This window comes from Vombatus ursinus, unplaced genomic scaffold (genome assembly GCF_900497805.2).
Source record: "Vombatus ursinus unplaced genomic scaffold, bare-nosed wombat genome assembly UNPS02009770.1, whole genome shotgun sequence".
Taxonomy (NCBI): domain Eukaryota; kingdom Metazoa; phylum Chordata; class Mammalia; order Diprotodontia; family Vombatidae; genus Vombatus; species Vombatus ursinus.
In genome coordinates, this window is record NW_020949548.1 from 9195779 (window position 1) to 9207896 (window position 12118).

Here is a 12118-nt window from a genome sequence, read left to right on the forward strand (position 1 = left end):
AGATAGATAGATAGATAGATAGATAGATAGATAGATAGATAGATAGAGGGCACAGGGTGAGTTGAAGATGAAGGGGTGATATCTGGAGAATAAAATTAAAGGGTAAGAGAGGATTATATGAGGAGAAGGATAAAGGGAGAGGTGGAATGGGGTAAGTTATCTCACAAAAAATAGACAAGATTTTTACAGTGGAGGGGAAGTGGGGGAAGATGAGAGGGAGTGAGTGAATCTTATTCTCATAGGATTTGACTTAAGGAGGGAATAACATAACACACTCAATTGGGTATGGAAATCTATCTTACCCTACAGGAAAATAGGAGGGGAAGGGAACAAGAGAGCAGGAGGATGATAGAGGGAAGGGCAGACTAGGAGAGAGTGTAATCAGAGGCAAACACTTCTAAGGAGGCACAGGATTAAAAGAGAGAATAGAATAAATGGAAGGCGGGATAGGAGTAAAGGAAATATACTTAGTTTTTCACAACATGACTACTATGGAAGTGTTTTGCATGACTACACATGTATAACCTGTATTAAGTTGCTTGCTTTCTCAATGAGGGCGGGTGGGGAGGGAAGAAGGGAGAAAATTTGGAACCCAAAGTTTTAAAAACAAATGTTAAAAAAATTGTTTTCACATGCAACTGGGAAATAAGATATACAGGAAATGGTGTATAGAAATCTATCCTGCCCTACACGAAAATTGAAGAGGAAGGGGATAAAAGAAGGAGGGGGAGAGATAGAAGAGAGGACAGATTAGGAGAAGGGGTATTCAAAATGCATGTCATCTTGGGGTGGGGGAGGGACAAGATGGGGAGAAAATTTGGAACTCAAAATCTTGTGAAAGTGAATGTTGAAAACTAAAAATAAATTAATTACTTAAAAAAAGTTTTGGCTGAGTATTCCAGTCTTTTTGAATTGTGGGCCTATCCTCCAACATATAGATAGCTAAACATACATCTGCAGCTCATAGTGCCCTGCACCAAATTACTTTTTACTTACTTTGCACATATTTTATATATACTTATGTGTATATATGCCATAGATAATGTACTTATTTCAGCAAAATGTTGCACCAAATCTACCATATAATCCTTGTAGACTTGATGGACAGCTATGAGTATGTAATAGGTGACTTCAAACTCATCAAATGACCAGATACAAAGTATCATTTGATTGAAATGGATGAATCAACATATACCTGGAACAAATTCTCCAGTGGAATGGTCCTGAAATCTGTCTTTGGCCGTGTGTTGCACAACATTTTTGTTCATGACTTAGACAAAAGGAGAGATGACATCAAATTTGCAGATGACACAAAGCTGGGAATGATAATTTATATGTATGTCAAGAAAAGCTCTGGTAAAGAAGTGCTACTTAAGCTGAGTTTTGAAGTAAGCTAGGAATTCTAAAAGATGAGGATGAGGATGAGGCACATTCCAGGCAGAGGCACAGATAGAATGTCATAAAAAAGAGTTACTATGTTCATAGTAGCATTTTTTGTAATAATTAAAAACTGGAAACAATGTATGTGTCCAGCAGCTGGAAAATGACTGAAACATTGAGGAATATGAATAGGATGGAATACCATTGAACTCTACTGAAGAATGGACATGCAGATTGAGATGGCTTTTCTGAACTGAAGTGGAGTGAAGAAAAGAGAAGCATGAAACCAAGAATCACAATTACTACACTCATGTAAATGAAGACTACAATAAAAGACAACATAATTCTGATTAATTAATTTAGTAGAAGAAGGGTTAGATTAGAAGTAGGGAGACCAGTTATGAGGCTATTGAAATAGATCAGGCAAGAGGAAATGAGAGCTTGAACTAGTATATAGTATTTCTATGAGTGGAGAGAAGGAGATGGATGTGAGTGTTATTTTAAAAGTAGAAAATCTTCATTTAAAAAAGATGCCCAGGATAGCCATCTCTTTATTTCTCAATGGGCTTTACTCCTTTGGATTTCTCTAACATGCCTCTCTAACATACCTTTCCCTTTCCTCTCTAACCCCTACTCCCAGCTTTTTAGGGTTTTTTTGTGGCGTCTTCTGCCATTAGATGGTAAGCCCCTTGAGGCCAGGAATCATCTTTCTCTTTCATATTTGTATCCTCAGTGCTTAGCACTGTGCCTGGCACATAAGAGGTGCTTTACAAGTTTTATTAACAGAATAATTGAAACTTGACAACTGTTTAGATATAGGGAATGAGGGAAAGGAAAGACTCAAAGATGACACAAAGGTTGTCAACTTAAGTGACTGTTAATGGTCCCTTAAAAGAAATAATGAAGCTTAAAGGAAGGGTTAGGCTTTAGGAAAAAGTTCTATTTTGGATAGTTGATTTTGAGATGCCTGTAGGATATCTAGGTGACGATATCTAGGAAGTAACTGGTAATGTGAAACAAGTTCAGCAGAGATTGGAACTACATACTTATATTTGGGAGTCATCAGGACAGAGGTGGGAGACGGTAATTGAACTCATGGGAGCTGATGAGATCATCAAGAAAGTAAACATTGAGAGGGAAGAGGGCCTAGAATAGAACTTTAGGGAATACCTCCGCTAAATGAATGATAAGACGTCACAGATGCTAAAGGGGAGAGAGAGAGGGATAGAGAAAAAGAGACAGAGACAGAGAGTCAGAAACAAAAAGAGACAGAGAAAGAGACGGGTGAGGGGAGAGAAGAAAAAGGGAGAGGAAAGGAGGGAGGGAGGAGAGAGTATATAGGATGATGATGGAGTAGTTCAAAGTATGAGAAAAGCTACAGGGAGATCTACTAGAGTGAGGATTAAGGAAAGCCCTCCTCAGTTCAGAGATTATTGATGAACTTGGACTCAATATGTCCAAGACTGATCTCATTATCTTTCTCCCCAAATTCACCTCTCTTCCTGACTATTTTATTTCTGTGGAGGCTACTGCCACCCTTCCAATCACCCAGTTTTGTAACCTAAGAGTCATCCTCAACTCTTCATTCTTCTTTATAGTATGATATCTAATATGTTACCAAATCTTATCGATTCTACCTTCAAAACCTTTCTTATATCCATCCCTTTCTCTCCACAAACAAGACTATTTCCCTAGTTCAGGACCTCAAATGACCTTTCTTGAATTATTGCAATAGCTTCCTACTTGGTCTCACTGCTTTTGATCTTTCCTCTGCAATCAGTACTTCACATAGTGATATTCACAAAGTGATATCCCTCAAGTAGAGGCAGATCTTACCACATCGCTCACTGTCTCAAGGAGATCAAAGACTATGTCTTGATAAACTTAATCCTTTCATTTAGAACTCAGGCCCTGGGCCCACACTGTTCTGGCCGGTAGATGCCTCAGGAATCACATGGCCTAGCTGACTCCAGTCAAGCTCCACTTAACACACGTTACATTTCTGCCTTCTTCTTGCCAGTTACTATATGAATACCTTCTCCTCTCCACCTGTCAGTTCAAAAACCATAATCAAATCAATCCTACTATTAGTACTGGTAAGGGTTTGTTAATTTACACCCTTATGACAATACTCACCATCCCTGTGATGGTCCAAACCAAAACACATTTCCCCATTTATGATTCCTCCGCAGTATTGTCTCCCTTTTTAGAAAAACATGTTCCATGTCTTCCTACTCCATTTCCATCCCTAGTACTTAACATTGTATTATGTATTATTGTATTATTGAATATATGTCTTAATAAGCACTTTTTTATTCATTCAATAAGCTCCAGTGGCCCCCTTTCATCTCTAGGATCAAATAACAATAATAACAATAGCTAGCATTTATATAGCATCTTAAGACTTACAAAGCACATTAGATATGTTATCTTATTTGATCCTTACAACAGCCCTCTGAGATAGATACTATTATTATCATCCTCACTTTACAGATGAGGAAAATGAGGCTGGGGGAGATTAAGTAACTCATCCAGGGTCACACAGGGAATAAGTGCTTGGGGCAGGATTTGAACTCAAGTCTTTCTGCCTCCAAGTCCAACCTTCTGTCCATTGTACCAACTAGCTGCCAAATATACATTTCTCTAACATTTAAAGCCTTTTACCATCTAGCTCTAGCCTCCCTTTTAAGACTTATGCATGTTATTGTGCTCATTCACTCTGTAATTCAGACAAACTGGACTACTTTTATTCTCAAAAAAAAAAGTGACATTCCATCTCCCATCCCTAAGCCTATGTAGTGGCAGACCTCGTGCCTGGAATGTCCTCTCTCCTTATTTACACTTCTTAGAGTCCCTAGCCTCCTTCAAAAGTCAGCTTTAAAAAAATTTATCCTGATTCCCTCAGTTTTTACATCTACTTGTATGTGCACTCAGTTCTCACAAAAAAAGAACAAAGCCAGAAAAGTTAATTCCTCATCAGGTATTCCATCCTCATCTCTGCCTCTTAAAATCCTTAGCTACTTTCAGGATTCAACTGAGGTGCCAACCTCTGCAGAAGATATTTCCTATTTTTCATAGCTGTTAGTGCTCTCTCTCTCTTAAGAAATTATTTTGCATTTAGACATTTGTTTAATTGTTGTATTCCACACACACACACCCCATAGTAGAATGTAAACTCCCTGAGGGGAGGTGCTATTTTTCATTTTACTTTTATATTCCCTGCATTTAGCATAGTATCCTGCACATAGTAGAAATTTTTTTAAAATGTCAAATTGAATGGAGTAATTGAAGTAAACTTCCCATCATGAAAAGACTGAAAGGATATGGTTTCAAGTCCTGGCTTTGATTAGAAAATTTTTGTATTTGTATCCCCAACCTCAGCAGAATGACTAGCATAATCAGGTACTTAATAAATACTGGTTCATTCATCGATTGATTCTTATGCAGCATTTGACACCTTTACTCTCTCCCTCTGCCTAGATGCTTTCTCCTTCCCAGACTCTTGGCACTACATTTTTGGTTCTCCTTTCCTGGCTGACTGCTTTGCTGTTTCACTTTTAATATCTCCTTGGTTAGTAATTGAAGTAGTACCTAAAATTCTCTAAAGTTCTCTGTTTAGTCACACTCCTGTCATTTTCTATACTCCCTTCTTTGGCAATCTCAACTGTCAGCTTCTATGCAAATGATGACTCTCTCTCTCTCTCAGTGTGTGTGTGTGTGTGTGTGTGTGTGTGTGTGTATATACACACATACATACATACACATATATACATACACATACTGTATCTATATATAGGTATAGATATAGTGTGTGTGTGTGTGTGTATCTATATATATCCAAGTTGACCTTGGGCAGCTAGGTGGCATCATGGATAGAGCCCTGGGCCTGTAGTCAGGAAGATTCAGTTCCCTGAGTTCCAATCTGGTCTCAGGCACTTACTTCCTGTGTAATCCTGGGCAAGTCACTTTAACCCTGTTTGCCTCAGTTTCCTCATCTGTACGATGAACTGGAGAAAGAAATGGAAAATCACGCCAGTATTTTTGCCAAGAAAACCCCAAAATGGGTCGTGAAGAGTAAGACACAACTGGAAAATGACTAAACAAAACCAAATCAAACTTGACCTCTCTTTTGAACTCAAAACAATCCAAGTGACACACAGGGACATCTACTTGAGACCTAAAAACCAACTTATATAAAATCAAATCTATCTGTGCCGGTCGCACCGTGCACTCTCCTCCTATAAGGAGCAGGCTGCCAGAGTCATACTTACCAGTCTTCGGTGCCCACCCAGATAAACACAGAGACGAGCCGATCAGGAGGTGCAAACACTCGAGCTTTATTCAGAGGCCATCACAACAAGGCCAAGCAGGAAAGCAAGAGCAAGAGAGCAGGAGCAAGAGAGAGCGAGCTCCAATCCCTACCATTCCTTAAGTACCTACTTAGCCCCTCCTCCTCAGCCCGCCTACTACTCATTGATTGTAGGATCAGATACCGGAAGGGGATGTCTGGGTTTAGCACACCAAGGGAGAGGAAGTGACGCAGGAGGCTAGGACCAGATACAGGAAGGAGGCGTCTGGGGTCAGTGCTACACAAAGGGAAAGTACGTGACCCAGGAAGTCAGGAAGGAGATGTCTGGGGTTGACGTTGTACCTAGGGAGGGGACTAGACAAAGGGAACTCGTTCTCTGCCATCCCACTCCCATGTGGCACAGCCCCCTGCCTCAGGAGCACGTGCTCCGGCTACTTCCTTGTATCCTGTTCCTTCTCCAGCTTATCACAGCTCCACATAGCACTGCCCACTGCCTCAGGAGCGTGAGCTCCGGTTACTTCCTAATATCTTGTTCCTACCCCATCTTGCCACAACCTGCACGTGGCAGTAGCCAACATCAGACAATCCTTCACATCTATCCTTTTTGCACCAAAGCCATTTATTTCCACTCACTTATTTATTTCTGTTAGTGGCAAAACCAATGGCTAGATGTTCATTGTTTAAAATCTTGAGATTGTCCCTTCCTCTACCCTCTTTTTCCTTTCTTGAATCTATTCAGTTGTTAAATCCAATCCATTCTACTGCTCCGATAGCCCTTCAGCCACACCCTCCACTTCATTTCCCCCACTGCTGCCTTAAGTCTACTACCACCACCCTAGGTAAGGTCTTAATTACCTCCTGTCGGGTCTATTGTTGTAGCCTATTGCAAGGACTTCCTCCCTTCATTCTCTCCTGCTGCTAATCCATCATTCATCCCCTTGTCAGAAGAATTTTCATTATGTTTACTTATAAGTCATGTCACTCTGCTGCTCTAAATCTACAAGGTTCCAGGAGATTAAGATTCATATTGATTGAGAACATCAGTGTTCTAAAAATATTTGCCATGGAGTGGACGGTAAAGTGAACTTGCAGGTTCCAATGAACTTTATTAATACATTTAGTGGAATTGAATAATTCGGGTTAAAATGAATCTTCAAGATTTTGCTCTAATGTTCTAGATAATTTCTGAAGTATCCACTTTTGCCTTTGTGAGTGCGGCCACAATAAGAAGATATAGATCTCTAAGTTGAATAGCAAAGGGCAGGGGAGAGTTTTATTTTTCTTATGCTGAAACAAACAGAATCAATTAATCCCTTAGGAAATTGCAGAGACTTATATGTGATATTTAGGGCTGTAATTAACCCATCAAATTACACCACATACATGTCATTTTAATGACCTAATGAGTATTTCCAAGAAAATGCATTGAGGAACTTCTGGGAATCAGTCCCCAAATACCTGAAAATCCAGCATAAATAGGGCATGTTATTAACGATATTTCCTTGAATGACTTCTCATTCCAAAAGGTAGGTTTTGTGGGGTGATATTCTTTTTTCCCCCGGCCATGTTTAGACCCTCCTAATTCTTGATTACATGTGCTAATGAGAGGGAAGAGGGACACAGAAACTCTTTAACAGTACTTATTTTACATGAGCTCACAGGATTCTACCTTCCCCTTTGGTGGCTTTATGGAGACTGTTCCCTTGCTTGGAATGCAGTTCTTCCTCATGCATTCCTTCCTTATCCCTGCCTCTTAGAATCCTTAGCTACCATCAGGACACAGTTAGGTGCAACCCCCTACAGCAAGTATTTCCCATTTTCCATAGATGTAAGTGTTCTGTCTCTTAACAAGTTATTTCACATTTTACATTTAGTACCTGTGTAAATGTTGAACTGCCTTCCTCCCTCAGAATGTAAGCTTTTTGAAGGCAGGGGCTATTTTCCCTTTTCCCTCTCGTTTACCAGCACCTATTCTAGTATCTTACACATAGCAAGAACTGAACATTTTTTTAATTGAATTGAGCAATTGAAGTAAACTTTCCATTGTGGAAAGAACAAAGGGACATGTTTTCAAGCTCTAATTTTGCTGTATGACCTTGTGTGAGTCACTAGACCTCTCTGAGTTTCTATTTCATCATCTGCAATGTAGGGGGAAAAAATTTGCCTTAACTACCTCACAGGGTAGTTGTGAGATTGGAAGGAGAAAGTGTATATGAAGTACTTGATCACCATGAAACTCAGTTCATATAAATGACAGGTACAGTTATTGCTATTAGTTGGTAAAGATTTATACTTGATTTGGGGAGATACAGGATTTACTCTGCAGAATATTTTAAATTTGATTTTCTCTGTGTGATATATTGATATTAGCTTGTCTTTTCTGAGAATGTGGTGTGTGAAAAGATTATTGGGTTTGGAATCTAAGGACCCGGTTCCAATTCCAAGCTCTACCATTCTGCTACCATACACAAATCACTTACCTTTTCTAAGTCTTGTTCTTCTCATTTGTTACATGAGGTGTCTGGGCTAGATGACCTCAGAGGTCCCTTTTGGCTCTAAATTAATGGACAAGAAAATTGATCAGAATAGGAAACAAAGTACAAAGTGTGTGAAATGGCAGAGCCAGCCCAGTGTCAGGATTGTACTAGAAACGATTTGCATGCATACAAATCAAAGGCCTGTTATTTTAAAAAATTCATTCATTAAAACAGGTGCTCTAGTGCTGGGATTTGTTGCCTTTTCTTGTGGCATGCATACTGATGAAATACAAGGACCCCTTCTCAGAATAATAACTTGTTGCTTATATTCATCAAAATTGGAAGAAATGTTAAATATCAGTTAGAGGTTAATGAAAATAAATATAACAATTTTTTCCATCCAAGTTTATGAACCCACTGAAATCTGTCCATGGGCTCCTTGGGATTTGGTAGATTTCACAATAAGAACACTTATTCTAGTCATATGATTCCATGGTCCATATCACAAAGCTGTAGGCCTAACTATGTTAGTTAGTTAGTTTTAACTGGTCAAAAGGCAAAGTTCCTCTCTTTTTACTTTGGACAAGTCATTCCCTTTTGGAGAATAATGCCTGCCTCTCCCTTTCTGAAAGCAAGGAAGGGAGGATCAAGAAATAAAGGCAATGTAAAAACACATTGGGAGTAATAACCCTGTAGAAAGAAGTATAACCTAATGATATAACCTAATTTATATTTTTGGTTGAGAGAACAGAGGCAAACCCCTTGAAAGGTAAGAGAATGATAAACCTGCAGTTAGTTTCTTCCCTTGACTGATCCTTGAAACCAGGTAATTAATTTCCTTCTCCTAATCCTAATCCCAACCTGAACCCCCAGTGGGATCCCTATTCACATACTAGACTTTCTTAAGGTTGAATTCAGTCGAATAAATGTTTTGTCAGGGTCAGGCTGAGGGTGGGGTGGGAAGAGCAGCATGGTCTTGGTTGTGCTAAAGAACCAGTTTGACTATTCACATTTGGGAGCCATGTGGAAATAGCCACAGTGAAAATATGGCCTTTCTTATTGATCTAGTTTGATATGGTATGTGCAAAAACAAATCGGTTTATCTAGATCTATTATGACAGTACATAGTCTCTTCTACTTGCCAGAAAAATAACTGACGCTGACATAAACAGCACTTTAAGGTTTCAAAATGTCTTACACAGTTATCTCACTTGAGCCTCACAACACCAGTCCTTTCCCAGTTTTACAGATGAGGAAGCAAGGCTCAGAGTCGATCTATCCACTCTGTCATCTTGTCCGTACAAGCTAAACAAAAGGACCACCTTCCTATTCATTGTATCCCAATATTGCCTAGTTCTGCACATAGTAGATTCTAAAAAATATTTGTTAAATAAATATATTATATAATAATTATTGTATTAATAAATTAATAAACTAATTATTAAATACCTTTTTATATAATTTGTATATACTATATTATATATAATAATAAATATATTATTAACTATAAACTCACTATTTATATTTAGAGAGTTGCCAAGGAAATCACCATTCTTTGTTCACCAATACTTTCATTTTAGGTTGTTATTTAATTTGGGGATAAGGATCATTATCAAACTTGCTGACCCTCCAACTGCTGTTGGTCAATTGTATTAATTATGAAATTGGCACCTCTGCTTACTAAAGGACGGTTTAGATCACACGATCATCAGTGCCCAAGGGCACTGTTATTTGCCATAGATTTTCTAAATGGTCTCCAGAAAAGCAGTGCTTAAAATAATGAAAGATATTTTTGAGTGTGAGTGTGTGTGTATATAGTTAAATTCCTAGTAGCCCCATTTCAGTATATTCTTTGATTGGGGCCAGCACTATCAAGAAAAGAAATGTCACAGTATTAAGTTGCTCCACCATTATTGAGTTTCAATCTTCACTTTCGTCATAGCAGGAATCAAACATGGAGTTTAAGCCATCGGGAAACTACACTGCAGTGACCCACTTCCTTATTCTGGGATTAACACATGATCACATTCTTGGTATCATTCTCTTTGTGCTATTTATGGGGATATATTTATTCACCGTAATGGGAAATTTCTGCACAATTATTCTAATTAGGCTGAGTCCACAACTTCATACTCCCATGTACCTCTTTCTCAGTCATTTAGCTTTTGTTGATGTTGGGTATTCCACATCAGTTACACCTAACTTGCTAGTGAATTTCATGGTGGAGAAAAACATCATCACTTATCCTGGCTGTGTTACCCAATTATGTTCCCTGGTCACCTTTGGGGCCATAGAGTCCTTCTTACTTACATTCATGGCTTATGACCGCTACATGGCTATTTGTAACCCCTTGCTTTACTCTCTGAAAATGTCTGACCAGGTCTGCTCTCTGTTAATAGTGACTGCCTATATAAGTGGCTGTTTAAATGGGGTAACTTATACAGGCTGTTGATTGAATTTATTCTTCTGTGGCCCTAATGTAATCAATCACTTTTTCTGTGACTTTTCACCTTTGGTTAAGCTTTCCTGTTATCATATCTTAGCAGCAGAAATACTTCCTGCTATCTACTCAGCAATAATAATAGCAATAGCTCTTGTAACCATTGCCATCTCCTATCTGTACATCTTCTTCACTATTCTCAATATGAACTCAACTGAAGGAAGACACAAAGCCTTCTCCACCTGTACTTCCCATCTCACTGCAGTTACTCTTTTCTATGGGACCATTATATTCATTTATGTGATGCCTACATCCAGTTATTCCACAGATCAGAACAAAGTGGTGTCCATCTTCTATATTGTGGTGATCCCAATGTTGAACCCCATGATTTATAGCCTGAGGAACAAGGAGATTAAAGATGCCTTAAGAAAACTGGTTAGTAGTAAAAGACATTCTTAATTATTGGAAAAATTCAACAATTTTAATTAAACAACATTCTTATAAAAAAGCATGAGAAAATGTCATTTAACAGACAGAGTACTACACTGTTCATGAAGAGATTTGGGTTTAGTCTCAGTGATGTTACTGCCTTGTTGTTTGACCATGGGAACAAGTGAGTTAGTTTCTTTGTGTCTCAGTTTCATGTCTAAAATTAAGGATTTGGTCTAAGTCAAGGTTAGGGAAGCTTTTCATGTTGGAAAGCCAAATTCAAGAAACTTCAATTAAATATACTTTAAAAATGTACATTATTTTGTAAAAATCTAACTACTATGAACTTAATAATTTCAAAAAAACAAAACTATTTGTTAATTTTAAAGTTAATTAACCTTTTAATGACTTTGTTGTGTCTGCTTTTTGTTGGAAAGTATTTGAATATTTGGTTGCAGCATGGAGGGCTACAGTTTCAGTTTATCTTCTAGATGGGCATCAGTCATTTGTGACCTTAAGGGTGTCTTGATTTGGGTTAAGTATGAGAATGTAGATTCTCAGCAATAAATGGTTGAAAAGTAAGAAAACATTTTGGGCATGTTGCCAAAGGCATGGTTATTCTATTGCATTTTTTCCATATTTCAATTGGATCTTACTTAGCATCAAACAATGCCTTTAAAATGTCATCCACTGGGAGCTCAATCAATTCCATCTGTAGTTCTTTAGGTGCCTCGGTGATATCAACTAGGTGAGGGCTAATTTGAGTGTAATGTCATGATTCTCAGTCTGTGAACCTTTCATTGTATTCTCCAGTTAACAGGTCTATCACAGCTGTGTATTCTTCAAATGATTTGTATATATCATCCCGCTCACCAATGATCTTTACTAACTAGGGAAAATGTCCATCCAAAATTTCCTTTTGAAGAATAAATGTTTTGAAAAAAGATGACTTTTTTAGAAGTGCTTGGATTTGTTTTGCCACATATCATATATAGACTTAGTTTTATCTTGCAAAGAAATATTCAAGTCATTTTGATTTGACATGATATCACACAGAAATGCAACATTCCTATAGAAATTTTC

General features: G+C 38.2%; 1 pseudogene; it reads left to right on the plus strand.

Annotated features, from left to right (window-relative positions):
* Window positions 1-10120: 10120 nt before the first annotated feature.
* Window positions 10121-11065, plus strand: LOC114036237 (annotated as a pseudogene).
* The last annotated feature ends 1053 nt before the right edge of the window (window positions 11066-12118 follow it).